This window comes from Myotis brandtii, unplaced genomic scaffold (assembly GCF_000412655.1).
Source record: "Myotis brandtii unplaced genomic scaffold, ASM41265v1 scaffold8, whole genome shotgun sequence".
NCBI classification, from domain to species: domain Eukaryota; kingdom Metazoa; phylum Chordata; class Mammalia; order Chiroptera; family Vespertilionidae; genus Myotis; species Myotis brandtii.
The window spans coordinates 4,410,121-4,417,524 of NW_005371219.1; positions in this window are offsets into that span (position 1 = coordinate 4,410,121).

Below are 7,404 nucleotides of genomic sequence, written 5' to 3' on the forward strand. Positions count from 1 at the left end.
TGATGAACTTGCTCATCTGGGGTGGTGAAGGCACACTGAATTGGGAGTCAGGAAATGGGCATCTGGTACTGATGCTAACTGTATGACAAGAGCAGCACCTTTTCTCTCTCTCTGCTTCAGTTTCCTCAGCTAGAATCAAGAGAGTTGTCCTAGGAGATCTTTGTATTAGTGATTATATGATTTTGCTAAGGCTGCTGGTGAGCAAAGGATACAGGCCTCTGTCTTTGGCTGGTAGACGGCCATCTTTCCCTAGGTCTTTTCATGTAATCTTTCCTCTATATGTGCCTCTGGGTTCAGACTTCCCCTTTTTACAAGGACATCGGTCGTATTGGATTAGAGCCCACACTAGTGACCTCATTTTAACTTGATCACCTTTGTGAAGACCCTGTCTCCATAAAAGGTCACGTTCCGAGGTACTGGGTGTTTGGGCATGTGAATTTTTGGAGGGAGGGGGCACACAATTCAGCCTCTCTCCCTGATTTTTCAAGTCTCCTTCATGTTAGGTGATCTTAGATATAGACTAGTTCAGATCTCCCTTAGGTGTAACTCAATTCTGAGGCTTTCCTACAAGGCAGACCCAGAGCCCTGGTTCTTGGGGTGCTCAGAGGACAGGGCCTGTCCTTGGCAGCTAGCTCTCTGCATGCCCAGGGGAGACTTGTCAGGAAACTCATTCCTCATCCCATAGAGAAGAGGAGAAGAAAGTGGTTTTCTTCTTGGGAGACTATAGACAGAGGGGCCTGGAGAATAGCAGTCATCATCACTACAGAAGGCAAATTGCGAAAACCTTTCCTGTTACAAATCCAGTTCCCGCTTTGCTCAGACTCTGTGCCAGGGAGAGGCGTGCAGCTACAGAGCAATTTTCCCAGCAGAGAGGAGGGTCATGTCCCACCTGACCCACGCCCTTCAGCCCCACCTTAAACACACAGAGCCCAGCGCTGTTTGAGGGAGCCGTCATGGAGCCAACACCAGCTTCCACATGCTTACCCTGTATTTTGGCAGTAAATTGCCAGGTGTTCTCATAGGTTGATATTTACTCTGCTACACTTTATCTGTGTTCATAAACCATCTACTTGATTTTCCTGTGAATGTTAGTGTGGGTTAATTGAAATTTAAAAAAAAAGGAAAAAGAAAGAAACTAAGTACCAAAGTCTGAAATTTCTCATCTTTAAAAAAAACAAAAACAGCTGAGTTTCTAAGCTAAAATATGTTCTGTCTGCTGTAGAATAATTCTTAAAAAAGTTTTAAACCAAAATCCAAATGAGGAAATATCTTCTAATTACCAATGAATTGTTTGTACAACTGATGGGATATAATTGTATAACATCGTATGTGGCTTTGATTTCATTGATGTTTCCTTGTTACCTTAGATATATACCACAATTTATGACATATAGACAAAACTTATCTAAAATCATATTGTGCTATAGTGAGCCAAAAGCCAGAAGCAGTTTTAAATCTATTCAAGCTATGCATTTTCAGCTTCTAAATTTTTACATTAAAATCCATCTGCAACTCTGTGTCAGGCATGCTATTCTCCCCTTCCCTCCCCCCCAAATAAGATCCTGTCACTCTTTTCCATGACATGCTTCTTTAACTCACTTCTTTTTCTAAATTGAGTTCCATGATTTTGTTCTCATTCAGGCTCTGCATAGTCTGAAATCCAGCTTGATTTTTCAGCAGTTTTTACTCTTGTGTTGGCTTTGGGGAATATTTTTTTCTTTTTATACATATACATCTTTTTCTTCTTCATGCTTTCTTTTTATATTATTTATAGAAAAGGTGGCTGTGATTTACATGCCCAGTAGTCTCATTCTACCGTTAATCTCCTCAACATTCTGCATTCATTGCTTGTTAGCCACTCTAGTTTTTGTCTGACCTAGATACCTAAATTGTTAGCTCCTCAGGGTAGGGATCTTGTCACTTGGTATTTTGTAATGTGTTCTAGAAAGTTCTTACCAGGCTTTGAATAATCATAATATGTAAACTGGCATAATTTGATTATGAATCTACAAGTAGCAGTTTATCCTATAGATCACATTTTATAGCTGGGTTAGGGTGTGGTCAAGTAGCACAGATAGCCAGAGGTGCAGAAAATGATTAAACGAAGAGGAAGTTGGAAATAAATTTATTAAAAGGGTGAGGGAACCCAAACCTCTTGCAATGTGGCAATTAGTGCCAAAGAGAGGCTGTAGGTTAACTGTCAGACACTGGAAAAGATGTACGCTTTAAGAGGCATACTGAATAGGCTGAACAAGAAAATAAGAAAACCCATGGCTGTTCATTTGGGCTTGTTAGAAACAGAAACACACACACACACACACACACACACACACACACACACACACAATAACCCTATTTCTTTGGTATAGAAAGTCAATGAATGTCTGAAAAACATGGCGATATACACTGCCCTACTTGGAAATGATCCGGTGAGTGTGACCTACGTGAGCTGCTTTCCTGTCTGTATATTGTTGTGACTACAATCGCCATGTCTCCCAGGAGCTTGGAAAATGACAAGTTCAAAACAAATCTGGAGACGCTCCTTCTCTGGTGTCAGGTCACTTCTGATCACTTCCTCATGGGCTGTATGAAATCAACTGAACAACTACCTTCAAAATCCTCATTAGGTATCTGGGAACCAATATTTATAAACATTAAAAGATGTCTTCTTCTTTTTCAAAAAACAAAATAAGATAAATGAATGAAAATTTCTCCCCAAATTGGATGACTACTATATAGACTTAACAAATTAAAGAATTAAAAAAAATGTTTATGGCAGAAAGAAAGCCCTCCCCATGGAGACTGCCCATGGGGACTCCGGCTTCTGGGAACAGTTCCTGGTTACCACCTCTGTGCTATTGCAGCAGCCACCCCCTAGGAGCTGTGGTGCTGTGTGTGGTTCTCCATCAAATCCCCATTGCCCAGAGGGGGCAAGTCTAAAGGAGCTCTTCAGACACCGGTTAGGATGCCCAAGCAAAGCTAAGCAGTATGTTATTTGGCTCTGAAAGTGCTCTTGAATCTCACTCTCTCCGGGGGTGACATCACAGGGTCTGGAAGGGCTATCACCTGGGTTGTCTCAGGTAGCAGAAGAATTAGTGACCCCTCACAGTACAGTGTGACCTCCCTGCGAGGAATATTGTCAGCCTCTGCTGAGGTCTGGGGAAGATCTCTCACCAGAGGAGCAAACAGGCACAAGAGGACATCAAGGGGACAAGATGAAAGATGTGAACTCCCAGCTTTCCCAGCAAGATTTCTGAGGAGATAGGTTGGCGGAAACTCACCAAGCAGGTCTGGCAAATGTCCATGATGCTAGGCCCATAAGTAACTTTAGCCCCCCTTTAAGGAGGCCTACAGTAAAAATAGCATAGGGTGTTATGGACTGAATGATGTTTGTGTCCCTCCCAACTTTATATGTTCAAATCCTGACTCCCAGTGTGATGTATTAGGAGGGGGTGAGGGGTGTCTTTGGGAGGTGATTATGTCATGAGGGTGGACTCTCATGAATGGGATCAGTGCTCTTATAAGAAGAGGGCTTGCTGCCTCTTTCTGCTCTCCGCCACATGAAGATTCATGGGAGAAGAAAGCCTTCTACAAGCCAGGAAGTGGGCTCTCACCAGACACCGGATCTGCCTGCACCTTGATCTTGAACTTCCCAGCCTTGAGAACTGTGAGAAAGGAATGTTTGCTTTTTAAGCCACATGGTCTATGGTATTTTTGTTATAGCAGTCCAAACTGACAGAAACATAGGGTATGCCCAGAACCCTGTGGGAAAATGTGTGCTTTGGGCTAGTTCAGGAAAGGATGAGAAACTAACTTAATATATTTAGGAACAGCATGGGCATAAGTTAGTATTCTTTTTAAAATATATTTTTATTGATTTCAGAGAGAGGAAGGGAGAAGGAGAGATAGAAACATCAATGATGAGAAAGAATCATTGATCAGCTGCCTCCTACTGGGGATCGAGCCCGCAACCAGGGCATGTGCCCTTGACCAGATCAAACCCGAGACCCTTCAATCTGCAGGCTGATGCTCTATCCACTGAGCCAAACCAGCTAAGGCATGACTTAGTATCAAAAGTAGTATAAAGACTAAAAACAAGGAAACACCAATTTAATATCTTTCCTGTTTATTGTCTTTATGTGAATCCTACTTATTATCCGAAAAGGTTCTTAATCAATTAATCAATGAGGAAATTTATACTTTGAAAACATTACATGGGGTTAGTAGTTTTGTTATTGTTTCTGACTCAGAGAGAGAGAACACACAGAGTTCAAAGTATATATACAGGGTGAGGCAAAAGTAGGTTTACAGTTTTGAGTACAATGAAACACAGAATTTATTATTTATTAATTATTGTACTATTTTTCAAACCTACTCTTGCCCCACCCTGTATGTATGTGTATATATATATATGAATATCACAGAAATGGAACAGTTTTCTGTCACTATTATCAAGCTTTGTTCCTTCATGTCAAATACTACTAATTAAATTTTTTTTTTTCTTGCCAGCATCATGGTTGTTTGTTACATCATTTTTTCCCTATAAAACAAGCCATGAAACTCAGTTGGTATTTTTTTTTCAGTTGGTATTTATTTCCTGAAAGGGAAGTCTAAGTGCCCTAGCTGGTTTGGCTCAGTGGATAGAGCCTTGACCTGTGGACCGAAGGGTCCTGGATTTGATTCTCAAGTGCAGGCTCCTCCCTGGCCCAGGCCCTGGTCATGCAGGAGGCAACCAATCGTTGTATTTCTCCCACATTGATGTTTCTGTCTGTCTTTCTCTCTCTCTCCCACTCTCTCTAAAAGTCAATGGAAAAATGTCCTCAAGTGAGGATTCATAATAATAATAATAATAAATAAAAGGGAAGTCTAAGCAAGTGTAGTTTAAAATTCTCAGTATTTTAAAAAAACTGTTAAAATTGAGATTAAAGCCACTAATTTCAGGTGACCAAACAGATATTATTAAACTTAGAGGTATATTAAAACAGTTTAAAGTCACAATTTCTATAGCTCAATTTCTGAATGTTTTGAAATTTTTGATGATTATTACGTCCTTCACAGTTTAAGGAGGCCTGAATGGATAGGATTGTTATCTCTATTTGTAAACCTATTTGAAATTTATGTTGTTAAAAGCTGAGCCTTCTTGGGTTTTGTTACTGAAAGCAATCCCTTCATAGATGCTTCTTAAAGAACCTAGCCATAGTATTTATCACACAATTTTCTTATTTTCTTGTTAGATTGGGCAGAGCTTAGGACACTCAAAGCTTGGGAATCCAACTCACACAAGAGGTTAGAAGCACTGCAGTGGTATTTATTTTCAGGATGGTCACCTGTGAACTAAAGGAATAGAAGATGTTTATGTATGTAAATACAAATAGCTATGCATACATGTGCAATTACATACATTTCTTCTTTCTATAACTAGCATTTCTTTTCGATTCTCTCCACGCATGAATTGTGACCTGATCACATGTTTCTTTCCTGGGATTCTACAGAGTATAAAGCATGTAGGGGTTGAGGAGGAAGATTTTTGGGCCTATGTTTGGTGATTGATCCGTGGGATAAACGCATTATGTCTGACATATCTGGAGTTCCTCAGTTTGTATAGAACCAGCAACCCCCCTACAGTACCTTTAAGATTAATATCATCACCCTCTTTAGTGGGCAAGATGCAATAAATCTATGCTTCCCAGGCCTAGACCAGCAGGAAGCCTGCCCTGACTAGGCTCACCCCTTGGAAATAACTCATTCTTTTTCATCCCCTCAGTGCTTACAGTTTCAAGGTGGATTTAGTTTTTTTCTGCAAACCTATTTTTTCAACCAGCACAATATGGTTCTGTCCTGACTACTTTCCCACAATTGGTCTTTTCAGGGTGACAAACCATCAAAATTCTTGTCACCAAATGCAATAAACACTTGTCAATCAGTATCTTGTCTATTCACAAGTCGTCAATGTTGTCGGTCACTCACGCAATCCCCTGAGCTCCTGTGTGAACATTCAGTGTTTGTTTACCTCTTAACCGCATGGGTATTCCTCTTTCTTCAACCCTTCTTCATTGGGTTGCCCCACAAACCTGCTCTTTGTTCAAAATTTGCTGTCTTGGTTAGTGACAGGACCCATTCACTGTGATAGTATGGCTGGTATGATCGTGTTTGATAGAGGAGGCAATTAGACACACCTGGCTCCAAAATGTGTCTTTGCCACGGTGTGTGCTCTTGTGAAAATTATGTCTCTGACTCTGAACTTCTTCATCTGAAGTTGAGTTAATAATAACTATAGGATTATTATGGAGATTAAATAAGGTCATGAATATGTGCAATAACAATGCCTGGTATATGGGAAGGGTTTAATACATGCTCAGCTCTTTTTTAAAAAATCCTCACCTAAGGATATGTTCATTGATTTAAGAGAGAGAGAGAGAGAGAGAGAGAGAGAGAGAGAGAGGGAGAGAGATTGGTTGTCTCACATACGTGCCCTGTCTTCAGATCAAACTGGCAACCTGGGTATGTTCCCTGACTGGGAATCAAACCTATAACCTTTTTGGTGTATGGTACAGATGCTCCAACCAACTGAGCCACCCAGCTGGGGCTCAGCTCATCTTAATTTTTTCCCCTAATTGCCTTAGCCAGAAGCTTGGAGTCATCCTAGAGTTCTCTTTCTATCATTAAACTCCATGATACAACTGTTTACAAAGTGTTATTTATTCACCTTCTAAAATTTTCTAAAATGTATTACTGCATTTATTACAGTGTTTGCATCATTTATTGACTGGATTATTGCCTCAGTTTTCCTGATCCACTTAAAACAACTCCCACAATACAGCTAAAATACAGTTTTAAAAATGCAAATCTAACAATAAAAAACTGCAAATCTAATCTTGATGGGGCCTAGTTTAAATCATTCAGTAGCTCTTTGCATAGTTCTTAGTGATCTCCATAGTATGCTGGGTGGAGTGCTCCCTGGCCAGGCTCTCCACTGTCCCTTCACAGTTAACTCCTGCTGCTGCCCACCACAGAAGTGTCTTACTCTCTACACTTTCCCATGTGTTGTTCTTACTACTTAGATCAGGGGTGGGCAACCCTTGGCACGCGTGCCAAACATGGCACGCCAGTAACTTTTGCTGGCACTCGAAACCCTCTCTTATAATCTTCCATTTACAATTTTTTTCTTAATTCGACTTTTTTATTTTTCAGATAAATTCAGTGTAGGTGCATCTTAGATAAATAAATAATTTTACATAACAAGTTATCTTAAAGACCACAGACATGGATTGATGAGAGAGGGGAAGAGCAATTTCTATGCCTCTGCCTTAACTCTCCCTGCCTTCCTAGATCCGACCAGTGTTTTGGTTTCATCCACATATGTTTGTGAATCTTTGTTCTCAGTGATGAATTTTGTTAAGTCTC